Genomic DNA, 13,967 nt, shown 5'->3' with positions numbered 1-13,967 from the left:
TGATTAATGTTCGTTATTTCTAGCCGGTTAGAGGAGGATGCAACTTCTGGTATTGGATTGAAAAGTACGCAGATCTGCTCGTGAAGAAGGGTATTGTTCCACCAAACTCACCTATGCTGATTCCCCTAGAAGGAGAAGTGGTTGAAGAAAACGGAGGAGATGGAGAACTACAGAAGCAAGATGCACTAAACAAGGACATGAAGCACCTGAAGAAAATAATTGTAATGAAGCTGAACGAAATTGTGTCAATGCTTCAGATTATAGCGATTCTTCTGGGTATTGTAATTGTACTCTTGGGTTATAAGAACTAAATTTGTAATATGAAATAAAGGATTTAGAAGTAGTGTACTCTCAGCAAGATATATTGCTACAAATTTGTACTGCATTGTTTGTTTTTTACTTAGTTTGTGGATCACATGATTAACCATGCATTTTTCTGCGATTAACTGGCCAACACAGTTCATCATTACTTAACAGGATCATGCATGTTTACAAAACACATCCACTAGCACGACAGGGACACGATAGCTGCCTTACAAGACTTAGATAATAAAACACATAAAAACTAGAAAAACAAGAGTGACAACGCCGTCATATCATCCCCCTTGGCTCCTCCTTGTAAGGATCACTCGTCGTCCTCCGGCATGATGTAGGGGAGGCAGTGCATGTTGCCCGGGTTGGGGAAGATGGTGTAGAAGTTGGTGAAGATGTTGTAGTTGGTGAATGCGATGAACTCGCACCCGCACCAAAACACCTGCCCGAGCAGACGGTGAGCGTCGAACCTGTTGGCGAAAGTTACGAAGAGGCCGATGACGTGGCCGGAGTTGCCATCGTAGTACTCCTCAAGCTCGAACATGCGTGGCGAGCCCGGAGGGAGGTGGCGGTAGCCGGCAGAGAGGAAGACTGAAGCTAGCTCCGTTGGGTCCCTCCACCTCGATATGGCCCACACGCGCAGCTGGTTGTCGCAGACGACTCCGGCCGGCATCGTCTCTCGGCACGGTTGCGAGGCGGCGGAACGTAGGGCCGTTGAACTGCATTGTGGCGATCCCCTTGAGATGTGGCGTGTATTGGATTTGGAGGCCGCGCGTTAGATGGGATGGGAGATGGATTTGAATGAGTGTGAGGAAGAGTGAGCACAATGGTGGCTTTAAATAGGCGTGGTCGCGTGGATGGGTGAGGTGAGGGGGCTTGTGAGCTGGTTTCGTTATCCACTAACTGCACATTGAAAAGCAGGACGGCATCCAAAGCGGCGCACGGTTTTTAGTGTGTCAATTAATTCGGTGCGTGGATACAGAACTGCGCGTGTGAACCCTACCTTTTTTAGCATGACGGAAAAACCCGACCGACCGACACGCCCGCGCGTGGAGCTGTTACCACTGCCATGCGACACATCTGCACTCCGCGTCTCAGCGTTTCAGCGTTTCAGCGTTTCTGCGATGGAGCGACGACTGCAATGAGCGCATGCACGAGGCGAGCACCTCGCATGCATGGCAACACACGCAACGTGGTGGATCGCTGCGCATGCATGGCAGGCCTAGACGGGCTCGTTCGACGATGGCATGCGTGGACGCGCGAGCCAGAGCCCAACGGATATTTCGACGTCTCCTGCCAAACCGCGAGACGCTGGAAGAAAAAAAAACGCTAGCCAATCACGTCGCCAAATCGTCGCTCTCGCGGATAGCCCGTTGATTCCTTCTAGAAGACCGATCCAACGGATGCAGTTCAGCACCGTAGCGTTAGATGCACTTAGATGGACGGTCGACGTTTTGTTTTCCAGACCTCTCTCATGTTTTAGCGGAGGAGTGTGCTATCAACTAAATGTTTTGTTTTATTAGCTATTTCTATTTTTATTGTGACTTTGTTGCTAGTAGATGATGTAAATATGCATTAAGTTAATAATTGTGTGCACGACAATCCTTGTGCTAAAAAAATAAACAGAAAAAACTATCTCTTGTTAGCTATCCAAACCATGTGCCAAGTGTGGCCTCACCCTGGCATCCCCAGCCACTTGATTTGCCCCAAAAGTGCATGTTTTGACCTAAAACCCTATATTTGGGGTGTCTGGGTGCAACTCACCATGGTCTACCCCATATTATTCATGTAAATTCCAAGGGTGGCAGTGTGGGGCATGCATTGGTGAACCCATGTGCCAAGTGTGGCCTCACCCTTGCATCCCCAGCCACTTGATTTGCCCAAAAGTGCATGGTTTGGCCTAAAACCCTATATTTGGGGTGTCTGGGTGCAACTCACCATGGTCTACCCCATATTATTCATGTAAATTCCAAGGGTGGCAGTGTGGGGCATGCATTGGTGCACCCATGTGCCAAGTGTGGCCTCACCCTTGCATCCCCAGCCACTTGATTTGCCCCAAAAGTGCATGTTTTGGCCTAAAACCCTATATTTGGGGTGTCTGGGTGCAACTCACCATGGTCTACCCCATATTATTCATGTAAATTACTAGGGTAGCAGTGTGGGGCATGCATTGGTGCACCCATGTGCCAAGTGTGGCCTCACCCTTGCATCCCCAGCCACTTGATTTGCCCCAAAAGTGCATGTTTTGGCCTAAAACCCTATATTTGGGGTGTCTGGGTGCAACTCACCATGGTCTACCCCATATTATTCATGTAAATTCCAAGGGTGGCAGTGTGGGGCATGCATTGGTGCACCCATGTGCCAAGTGAGGCCTCTCCGTTGCATCCCAACCACTTGATTTGCCCAAAAGTGCATGTTTTGGCCTAAAACCCTATATTTGGGGTGTCTGGGTGCAACTCACCATGGTCTACCCCATATTATTCATGTAAATTTCAAGGGTGGCAGTGTGGGGCATGCATTGGTGCACCCATGTGCCAAGTGTGGCCTCACCCTTGCATCCCCAGCCACTTGATTTGCCCAAAAGTGCATGTTTTGGCCTAAAACCCTATATTTGGGGTGTCTGGGTGCAACCCACCATGGTCTACCCCATATTATTCATCTAAATTCCAAGGGTGGCAGTGTGGGGCATGCATTGGTGCACCCATGTGCCAAGTGTGGCCTCACCCTGGCATCCCCAGCCACTTGATTTACCCAAAAGTGCATGTTTTGGCCTAAAACCCTATATTTGGGGTGTCTAGGTGCAACTCACCATGGTCTACCCCATATTATTCATGTAAATTCCAAGGGGAGCAGTGTGGGGCATGCATTGGTGCACCCATGTGCCAAGTGTGGCCTCACCCTTGCATTCCCAGCCACTTGATTTGCCCCAAAAGTGCGTGTTTTGGCCTAAAACCCTATATTTGGGGTGTCTGGGTGCAACTCACCATGGTCTACCCCATATTATTCATGTAAATTCCAAGGGTGGCAGTGTGGGGCATGCATTGGTGCACCCATGTGCCAAGTGTGGCCTCTCCATGGCATCCCCAGCCACTTGATTTGCCCCAAAAGTGCATGTTTTGGCCTAAAACCCTATATTTGGGGTGTCTGGGTGCAACTCACCATGGTCTACCCCATAGTATTCATGTAAATTACAAGGGTGGCAGTGTGGGGCATGCATTGGTGCACCCATGTGCCAAGTGTGGCCTCACCCTTGCATCCCCAGCCACTTGATTTGCCCCAAAAGTGCATGTTTTGGCCTAAAACCCTATATTTGGGGTGTCTGGGTGCAACTCACCATGGTCTACCCCATATTATTCATGTAAATTCCAAGGGTGGCAGTGTGGGGCATGCATTTGTGCACCCATGTGCAAGTGTGGCCTCACCCTTGCATCCCCAGCCACTTGATTTGCCCCAAAAGTGCATGTTTTGGCCTAAAACCCTATATTTGGGGTGTCTGGGTGCAACTCACCATGGTCTACCCCATATTATTCATGTAAATTCCTAGGGTAGCAGTGTGGGGCATGCATTGGTGCACCCATGTGCCAAGTGTGGCCTCACCCTTGCATCCCCAGCCACTTGATTTGCCCAAAAGTGCGTGTTTTGGCCTAAAACCCTATATTTGGGGTGTCTGGGTGCAACTCACCATGGTCTACCCCATATTATTCATGTAAATTCCAAGGGTGGCAGTGTGGGGCATGCATTGGTGCACCCATGTGCCAAGTGTGGCCTCACCCTTGCATCCCCAACCACTTGATTTGCCCCAAAACTGCATGTTTTGGCCTAAAACCCTATATTTGGGGTGTCTGGGTGCAACTCACCATGGTCTACCCCATATTATTCATGTAAATTCCAAGGGTGGTAGTGTGGGGCATGCATTGGTGCACCCATGTGCCAAGTGTGGCCTCACCCTTGCATCCCCAGCCACTTGATTTGCCCCAAAAGTGCATGTTTTGGCCTAAAACCCTATATTTGGGGTGTCTGGGTGCAACTCAACATGGTCTACCGCATATTATTCATGTAAATTCCAAGGGTGGCAGTGTGGGGCATGCATTGGTGCACCCATGTGCCAAGTGTGGCCTCACCCTTGCATCCCCAGCCACTTGATTTGCCCCAAAAGTGCATGTTTTGGCCTAAAACCCTATATTTGGGGTGTCTGGGTGCAACCCACCAAGGTCTACCCCATATTATTCATGTAAATTCCAAGGGTGGCAGTGTGGGGCATGCATTGGTGCACCCATGTGCCAAGTGTGGCCTCACCCTGGCATCCCCAGCCACTCGATTTGCCCCAAAAGTGCGTGTTTTGGCCTAAAACCCTATATTTGGGGTGTCTGGGTGCAACTCACCATGGTCTACCCCATATTATTCATGTAAATTCCAAGGGTAGCTGTGTGGGGCATGCATTGGTGCACCCATGTGCCAAGTGTGGCCTCACCCTGGCATCCCCAGCCACTTGATTTGCCCCAAAAGTGCATGTTTTGGCCTAAAACCCTATATTTGGGGTGTCTGGGTGCAACCCACCATGGTCTACCCCATATTATTCATGTAAATTCCAAGGGTGGCAGTGTGGGGCATGCATTGGTGCACCCATGTGCCAAGTGTGGCCTCACCCTGGCATCCCCAGCCACTTGATTTGCCCCAAAAGTGCATGTTTTGGCCTAAAACCCTATATTTGGGGTGTCTGGGTGCAACTCACCATGGTCTACCCCATATTAGTCATGTAAATTCCTAGGGTGGCAGTGTGGGTCATGCATTGGTGAACCCATGTGCCAAGTGTGGCCTCACCCTGGCATCCCCAGCCACTTGATTTGCCCCAAAAGTGCGTGTTTTGGCCTAAAACCCTATATTTGGGGTGTCTGAGTGCAACTCACCATGGTCTACCCCATATTATTCATGTAAATTCCTAGGGTAGCAGTGTGGGGCATGCATTGGTGCACCCATGTGCCAAGTGTGGCCTCACCCTTGCATCCCCAGCCACTTGATTTGCCCCAAAAGTGCGTGTTTTGGCCTAAAACCCTATATTTGGGGTGTCTGGGTGCAACTCACCATGGTCTACCCCATATTATTCATGTAAATTCCAAGGGTGGCAGTGTGGGGCATGCATTGGTGCACCCATGTGCCAAGTGTGGCTTCACCCTTGCATCCCCAGCCACTTGATTTGCCCCAAAAGTGCGTGTTTTGGCCTAAAACCCTATATTTGGGGTGTCTGGGTGCAACTCACCATGGTCTACCCCATATTATTCATGTAAATTCCTAGGGTAGCAGTGTGGGGCATGCATTGGTGCACCCATGTGCCAAGTGTGGCCTCACCCTGGCATCCCCAGCCACTTGATTTGCCCCAAAAGTGCGTGTTTTGGCCTAAAACCCTATATTTGGGGTGTCTGGGTGCAACTCACCATGGTCTACCCCATATTATTCATGTAAATTCCAAGGGTGGCAGTGTGGGGCATGCATTGGTGCACCCATGTGCCAAGTGTGGCCTCACCCTTGCATCCCCAGCCACTTGATTTGCCCCAAAAGTGCATGTTTTGGCCTAAAACCCTATATTTGGGGTGTCTGGGTGCAACCCACCATGGTCTACCCCAGATTATTCATGTAAATTCCAAGGGTAGCAGTGTGGGGCATACATTGGTGCACCCATGTGCCAAGTGTGGCCTCACCCTGGCATCCCCGGCCACTTGATTTGCCCCAAAAGTGCATGTTTTGGCCTAAAACCCTATATTTGGGGTGTCTGGGTGCAACCCACCAAGGTCTACCCCATATTATTCATGTAAATTCCAAGGGTGGCAGTGTGGGGCATGCATTGGTGCACCCATGTGCCAATTGTGGCCTCACCCTTGCATCCCCAGCCACTTGATTTGCCCCAAAAGTGCATGTTTTGGCCTAAAACCCTATATTTAGGGTGTCTGGGTGCAACTCACCATGGTCTACCCCATATTATTCATGTAAATTCCAAGGGTGGCAGTGTGGGGCATGCATTGGTGCACCCATGTGCCAAGTGTGGCCTCACCCTTGCATCCCCAGCCACTTGATTTGCCCCAAAAGTGCATGTTTTGGCCTAAAACCCTATATTTGGGGTGTCTGGGTGCAACTCACCATGGTCTACCCCATATTATTCATGTAAATTCCCAGGGTGGCAGTGTGGGGCATGCATTGGTGCACCCATGTGCCAAGTGTGGCCTCACCCTTGCATCCCCAGCCACTTGATTTGCCCCAAAAGTGCATGTTTTGGCCTAAAACCCTATATTTGGGGTGTCTGGGTGCAACTCACCATGGTCTACCCCATATTATTCATGTAAATTCCTAGGGTAGCAGTGTGGGGCATGCATTGGTGCACCCATGTGCCAAGTGTGGCCTCACCCTGGCATCCCCAGCCACTTGATTTGCCCCAAAAGTGCGTGTTTTGGCCTAAAACCCTATATTTGGGGTGTCTGGGTGCAACTCACCTTGGTCTACCCCATATTATTCATGTAAATTCCAAGGGTGGCAGTGTGGGGCATGCATTGGTGCACCCATGTGCCAAGTGTGGCCTCACCCTTGCATCCCCAGCCACTTGATTTGCCCCAAAAGTGCATGTTTTGGCCTAAAACCCTATATTTGGGGTGTCTGGGTGCAACTCACCATGGTCTACCCCATATTATTCATGTAAATTCCTAGGGTAGCAGTGTGGGGCATGCATTGGTGCACCCATGTGCCAAGTGTGGCCTCACCCTTGCATCCCCAGCCACTTGATTTGCCCCAAAAGTGCATGTTTTTTCCTAAAACCCTATATTTGGGGTGTCTGGGCGCAACTCACCATGGTCTACCCCATATTATTCATGTAAATTCCTAGGGTGGCAGTGTGGGTCATGCATTGGTGCACCCATGTGCCAAGTGTGGCCTCACCCTGGCATCCCCAGCCGCTTGATTTGCCCCAAAAGTGCGTGTTTTGGCCTAAAACCCTATATTTGGGGTGTCTGGGTGCAACTCACCATGGTCTACCCCATATTATTCATGTAAATTCCTAGGGTAGCAGTGTGGGGCATGCATTGGTGCACCCATGGGCCAAGTGTGGCCTCACCCTTGCATCCCCAGCCACTTGATTTGCCCCAAAAGTGCGTGTTTTGGCCTAAAACCCTATATTTGGGGTGTCTGGGTGCAACTCACCATGGTCTACCCCATATTATTCATGTAAATTCCAAGGGTGGCAGTGTGGGGCATGCATTGGTGCACCCATGTTCCAAGTGTGGCCTCACCCTTGCATCCCCAGCCACTTGATTTGCCCCAAAAGTGCGTGTTTTGGCCTAAAACCCTATATTTGGGGTGTCTGGGTGCAACTCACCATGGTCTACCCCATATTATTCATGTAAATTCCTAGGGTAACAGTGTGGGGCATGCATTGGTGCATCCATGTACCAAGTGTGGCCTCACCCTGGCATCCCCAGCCACTTGATTTGCCCAGAAAGTGCGTGTTTTGGCCTAAAACCCTATATTTGGGGTGTCTGGGTGCAACTCACCATGGTCTACCCCATATTATTCATGTAAATTCCAAGGGTGGCAGTGTGGGGCATGCATTGGTGCACCCATGTGCCAAGTGTGGCCTCACCCTTGCATCCCCAGCCACTTGATTAGCCCCAAAAGTGCATGTTTTGGCCTAAAACCCTATATTTGGGGTGTCTGGGTGCAACCCACCATGGTCTACCCCAGATTATTCATGTAAATTCCAAGGGTAGCAGTGTGGGGCATGCATTGGTGCACCCATGTGCCAAATGTGGCCTCACCCTGGCATCCCCAGCCACTTGATTTGCCCCAAAAGTGCATGTTTTGGCCTAAAACCCTATATTTGGGGTGTCTGGGTGCAACCCACCAAGGTCTACCCCATATTATTCATGTAAATTCCAAGGGTGGCAGTGTGGGGCATGCATTGGTGCACCCATGTGCCAAGTGTGGCCTCACCCTGGCATCCCCAGCCACTTGATTTGCCCCAAAAGTGCGTGTTTTGGCCTAAAACCCTATATTTGGGGTGTCTGGGTGCAACTCACCATGGTCTACCCCATATTATTCATGTAAATTCCAAGGGTAGCAGTGTGGGGCATGCATTGGTGCACCCATGTGCCAAGTGTGGCCTCACCCTGGCATCCCCAGCCACTTGATTTGCCCCAAAAGTGCATGTTTTGGCCTAAAACCCTATATTTGGGGTGCCTGGGTGCAACCCACCATGGTCTACCCCATATTATTCATGTAAATTCCAAGGGTGGCAGCGTGGGGCATGCATTGGTGCACCCACGTGCCAAGTGTGGCCTCACCCTGGCATCCCCAGCCACTTGATTTGCCCCAAAAGTGCATGTTTTGGCCTAACACCCTATATTTGGGGTGTCTGGGTGCAACTCACCATGGTCTACCCCATATTATTCATGTAAATTCCTAGGGTGGCAGTGTGGGGCATGCATTGGTGCACCCATGTGCCAAGTGTGGCCTCACCCTGGCATCCCCAGCCACTTGATTTGCCCCAAAAGTGCATGTTTTGGCCTAAAACCCTATATTTGGGGTGTCTGGGTGCAACCCACCATGGTCTACCCCAGATTATTCATGTAAATTCCAAGGGTAGCAGTGTGGGGCATGCATTGGTGCACCCATGTGCCAAGTGTGGCCTCACCCTGGCATCCCCAGCCACTTGATTTGCCCCAAAAGTGCATGTTTTGGCCTAAAACCCTATATTTGGGGTGTCTGGGTGCAACTCACCATGGTCTACCCCATATTATTCATGTAAATTCCAAGGGTAGCAGTTTGGGGCATGCATTGGTGCACCCATGTGCCAAGTGTGGCCTCACCCTGGCATCCCCAGCCACTTGATTTGCCCCAAAAGTGCATGTTTTGGCCTAAAACCCTATATTTGGGGTGTCTGGGTGCAACTCACCATGGTCTACCCCATATTATTCATGTAAATTCCAAGGGTAGCAGTGTGGGGCATGCATTGGCGCACCCATGTGCCAAGTGTGGCCTCACCCTGGCATCCCCAGCCACTTGATTTGCCCAAAAGTGCATGTTTTGGCCTAAAACCCTATATTTGGGGTGTCTGGGTGCAACTCACCATGGTCTACCCCATATTATTCATCTAAATTCCAAGGGAGGCAGTGTGGGGCATGCATTGGTGCACCCATGTGCCAAGTGTGGCCTCACCCTGGCATCCACAACCACTTGATTTGCCCAAAAGTGCATGTTTTGGCCTAAAACCCTATATTTGGGGTGTCTGGGTGCAACTCACCATGGTCTACCCCATATTATTCATGTAAATTCCAAGGGTAGCAGTGTGGGGCATGCATTGGTGCACCCATGTGCCAAGTGTGGCCTCACCCTTGCATCCCCAGCCACTTGATTTGCCCCAAAAGTGCGTGTTTTGGCCTAAAACCCTATATTTGGGGTGTCTGGGTGCAACCCACCATGGTCTACCCCATATTATTCATGTAAATTACAAGGGTGGCAGTGTGGGGCATGCATTGGTGCACCCATGTGCCAAGTGTGGCCTCACCCTGGCATCCCCAGCCACTTGATTTGCCCCAAAAGTGCATGTTTTGGCCTAAAACCCTATATTTGGGGTGTCTGGGTGCAGCCCACCATGGTCTACCCCATATTATTCATGTAAATTCCAAGGGTAGAAGTGTGGGGCATGCATTGGTGCACCCATGTCCCAAGTGTGGCCTCACCGCATCCACAACCACTTGATTTGCCCAAAAGTGCATGTTTTGGCCTAAAACCCTATATTTGGGGTGTCTGGGTGCAACCCACCATGGTCTACCCCATATTATTCATGTAAATTCCAAGGGTAGCAGTGTGGGGCATGCATTGGTGCACCCATGTGCCAAGTGTGGCCTCACCCTGGCATCCCCATCCACTTGATTTGCCCCAAAAGTGCATGTTTTGGCCTAAAACCATATATTTGGGGCGTCTGGGTGCAACCCACCATGGTCTACCCCATATTATTCATGTAAATTCCAAGGGTAGCAGTGTGGGGCATGCATTGGTGCACCCATGTGCCAAGTGTGGCCTCACCCTGGCATCCCCAGCCACTTGATTTGCCCCAAAAGTGCATGTTTTGGCCTAAAACCCTATAGTTGGGGTGTCTGGGTGCAACTCACCATGGTCTACCCCATATTATTCATGTAAATTCCAAGGGTAGCAGTTTGGGGCATGCATTGGTGCACCCATGTGCCAAGTGTGGCCTCACCACAGCATCCCCAGCCACTTGATTTGCCCCAAAAGTGCATGTTTTGGCCTAAAACCCTATATTTGGGGTGTCCTGGGTGCAACTCACCATGGTCTACCCCATATTATTCATGTAAATTCCAAGGGTGGCAGTGTGGGGCATGCATTGGTGCACCCATGTGCCAAGTGTGGCCTCACCCTGGCATCCCCAGCCACTTGATTTGCCCCAAAAGTGCATGTTTTGGCCTAAAACCCTATATTTGGGGTGTCTGGGTGCAACTCACCATGGTCTACCCCATATTATTCATGTAAATTCCAAGGGTGGCAGTGTGGGGCATGCAATGGTGCACCCATGTGCCAAGTGTGGCCTCACCCTGGCATCCCCAGCCACTTGATTTGTCCCAAAAGTGCATGTTTTGGCCTAAAACCCTATATTTGGGGTGTCTGGGTGCAACCCACCATGGTCTACCCCAGATTATTCATGTAAATTCCAAGGGTAGCAGTGTGGGGCATGCATTGGTGCACCCATGTGCCAAGTGTGGCCTCACCCTGGCATCCCCAGCCACTTGATTTGCCGCAAAAGTGCATGTTTTGGCCTAAAACCCTATATTTGGGGTGTCTGGGTGCAACTCACCATGGTCTACCCCATATTATTCATGTAAATTCCAAGGGTAGCAGTTTGGGGCATGCATTGGTGCACCCATGTGCCAAGTGTGGCCTCACCCTGGCATCCCCAGCCACTTGATTTGCCCCAAAAGTGCATGTTTTGGCCTAAAACCCTATATTTGGGGTGTCTGGGTGCAACTCACCATGGTCTACCCCATATTATTCATGTAAATTCCAAGGGTGGCAGTGTGGGGCATGCATTGGTGCACCCATGTGCCAAGTGTGGCCTCACCCTGGCATCCCCAGCCACTTGATTTGCCCCAAAAGTGCATGTTTTGTCCTAAAACCCTATATTTGGGGTGTCTGGGTGCAACTCACCATGGTCTACCCCATATTATTCATGTAAATTCCAAGGGTGGCAGTGTGGGGCATGTATTGGTGCACCCATGTGCCAAGTGTGGCCTAACCCTGGCATCCCCAGCCACTTGATTTGCCCCAAAAGTGCATGTTTTGGCCTAAAACCCTATATTTGGGGTGTCTGGGTGCAACTCACCGTGGTCTACCCCATATTATTCATGTAAGAGGCGGCAGTGGCGGCTGGGTTGGGAGAGAGAGAGTGAGATAGGGGAGAAAGTTGCTTTTGGTATAGGACATTTTGGGGTGGGTGGGACAAAATGGCACCCACTGACGTGTGGGGCCATCTAGCAGTAGATACCACTGGGTTGGGCCATTTCCGGTAATTTTATGTGGATTAGGGGCCAGCAGGTAAAATGGAACGCTCATTCGCGGATTTTATTAATTTTAATAAATCAGAAATTCACAGACGAAAAACCCTCCTCCGCCTCTCCGCTTCTTGACGGTTCCACTCCTCCTCCCACTCATTTCTCTCCGCTTCTTGCCGGTTCCACCCCACTAGACGAAAAACCCTCCTCCTCCGCTTCTGCCTCCTCCACGCCATGGACGCTTCTTCTTCCTCTTCCTCTGTTCCGCAACCGCTTCTGCCTCCTCCGCCGTCAGCCATGCAGGCCTTTACTCATATCAGGACCTTCACCGTCCATGGCGGCAAGGAGATCGATGTTGTCTACACAAACGAGGAGGAGACAATGAGCAAGTACCTGAAGATGTACGCGCAGTGGTATGCGAAAGAAGAAGAGAACAAATTTGTAGGATTGGATCTCGAGTACACTCCGGAGGACCCCAACCACGAAGAAGACAACTACCTCACCGTCGTTCAACTGTCCATGAGGAACCACGTCCTCGTCTGCCACTATTCTTGGTTTGTAGACCTTAATCTTGCTCTGATTTACTTAATCTTGCTCTGATTTAGTTAATCTTGCTCAGATTTTAGTTAATCGCTAGTGCATGAACCAAGTCACCCTCGAGTGCTCTGTTTTAGTTAATCTTGATCTGTTTTAGTTAATCTCGAGTGCTCTGTTTTCTCTGTTTGAGAGAAAATTGCAACTCACATGCACCATAATTCGCAAGGCAGTTTCAATAATATGGGATAGTGCATTTTATTGAAAGAAATTGTGGAGAGGGGATTATCCATAATTCTTGTGTTAATGAACCGTGTATTTAGCTATATGATGTTGAATTGTGAATTTAGTTTCAGACCGAGTCATATTTCTGTGTTTTCTAACTGGGAATTCGTGCAACAGCAAGTTACAAATTGGTTCATTTGGGCTAGGTGCAACAAATTAAACTACAAACCGTGCTAGCTGCAAAACTAGTTTTGTTTCTGTGTTTTGTGTAACAAAAGCCACAAAGCATGGTGTCCTGATCTTGCAGATTGAATCTATCCATATGCTCATCTAGCATTTACTGGATTTCATTATACCAAATTAATTATCACAAAGCAAATTTCCGGAGTCCTGATCTTGCATTTGATAGACTTTTGTTAGTTTCAAAATTAATGATGCAAAATGATATTTCAATGACTAAAAAATTGCACTTACACATTTCATAAAAGTGTTGGTCATGCATTCTTTTAGTACCAAATGGATTATGACTAGATAATTTTCAGACTCTTGATCATGCACTTACTAAACTTATGTCAATTTTATTCAAGTTATGAGATTGCATAGACTAAACATTCGTATTCCCAAATTTTATTCAAGTATTGATCTCGCAAGTACTAAATTTTTGCATCAAATTGAATCTATCCATATGCTCATCTAGCATGTACTGGATTTCATTATACTAAATTAATTATCACAAGCAAATTTTCGGAGTCTTGATCTTGCATTTAATAGACTTTTGTTAGTTTCAAAATTATATGATGCAAAATGAAATTTCAATGACTAAACAATTGCACTTACACATTTCATAAAAGTGTTGTTCATGCATTCTATTAGTACCAAATGAATTATGACTAGATAATTTTCAGATCGTTGATCATGAACTTACTAAACTTATGTAGTTTCAAATTTTATATTCAAGCTATGAGATTGCATATAGACTAGCTTCGTAGTCCCAAATTTTATTCAAGTGTTGATCTACAAGTAATAAATTTTTGCTTTCGGGACCAACGGGAATGTCCGGCTGCGCTCATTCCTTCAAAATCAAGGAATTGTGTTCTGCACCGTTGACAAGAGAGCAGATTTTATAAAGTTATATTACGAGAAGATTATAATTCCTAGGGAGAACTGGATCGATATCCAGGAATTTGTCAACGTCAAAGGTCTCAACGAGAGAGGAAAATTAATGAGGGATGGAATGGCTAGTCTTGCAACTAGCATCATCGACGAGTCGTACAGCGGATGAAGGACAAATTCCCTCCAGAGAGGCACGATTACTGGGAAGAGCGGCCGTTGTCTGATTTAAACCTGGAG

General features: G+C 48.8%; 1 protein-coding gene across 1 annotated transcript in view; it reads left to right on the top strand.

Moving 5' to 3' along the window:
• LOC127323121 (uncharacterized) overlaps positions 1 to 13,967 on the top strand; it is a 98,987-nt gene that overhangs the window by 21,582 nt on the left and 63,438 nt on the right. The window lies entirely within an intron of this gene.

Source organism: Lolium perenne, chromosome 1, assembly GCF_019359855.2.
Source record: "Lolium perenne isolate Kyuss_39 chromosome 1, Kyuss_2.0, whole genome shotgun sequence".
NCBI lineage: Eukaryota > Viridiplantae > Streptophyta > Magnoliopsida > Poales > Poaceae > Lolium > Lolium perenne.
The sequence above is the reverse complement of the archived record's forward strand: the minus strand, read 5'-3'. Positions and strand labels throughout refer to the sequence as shown.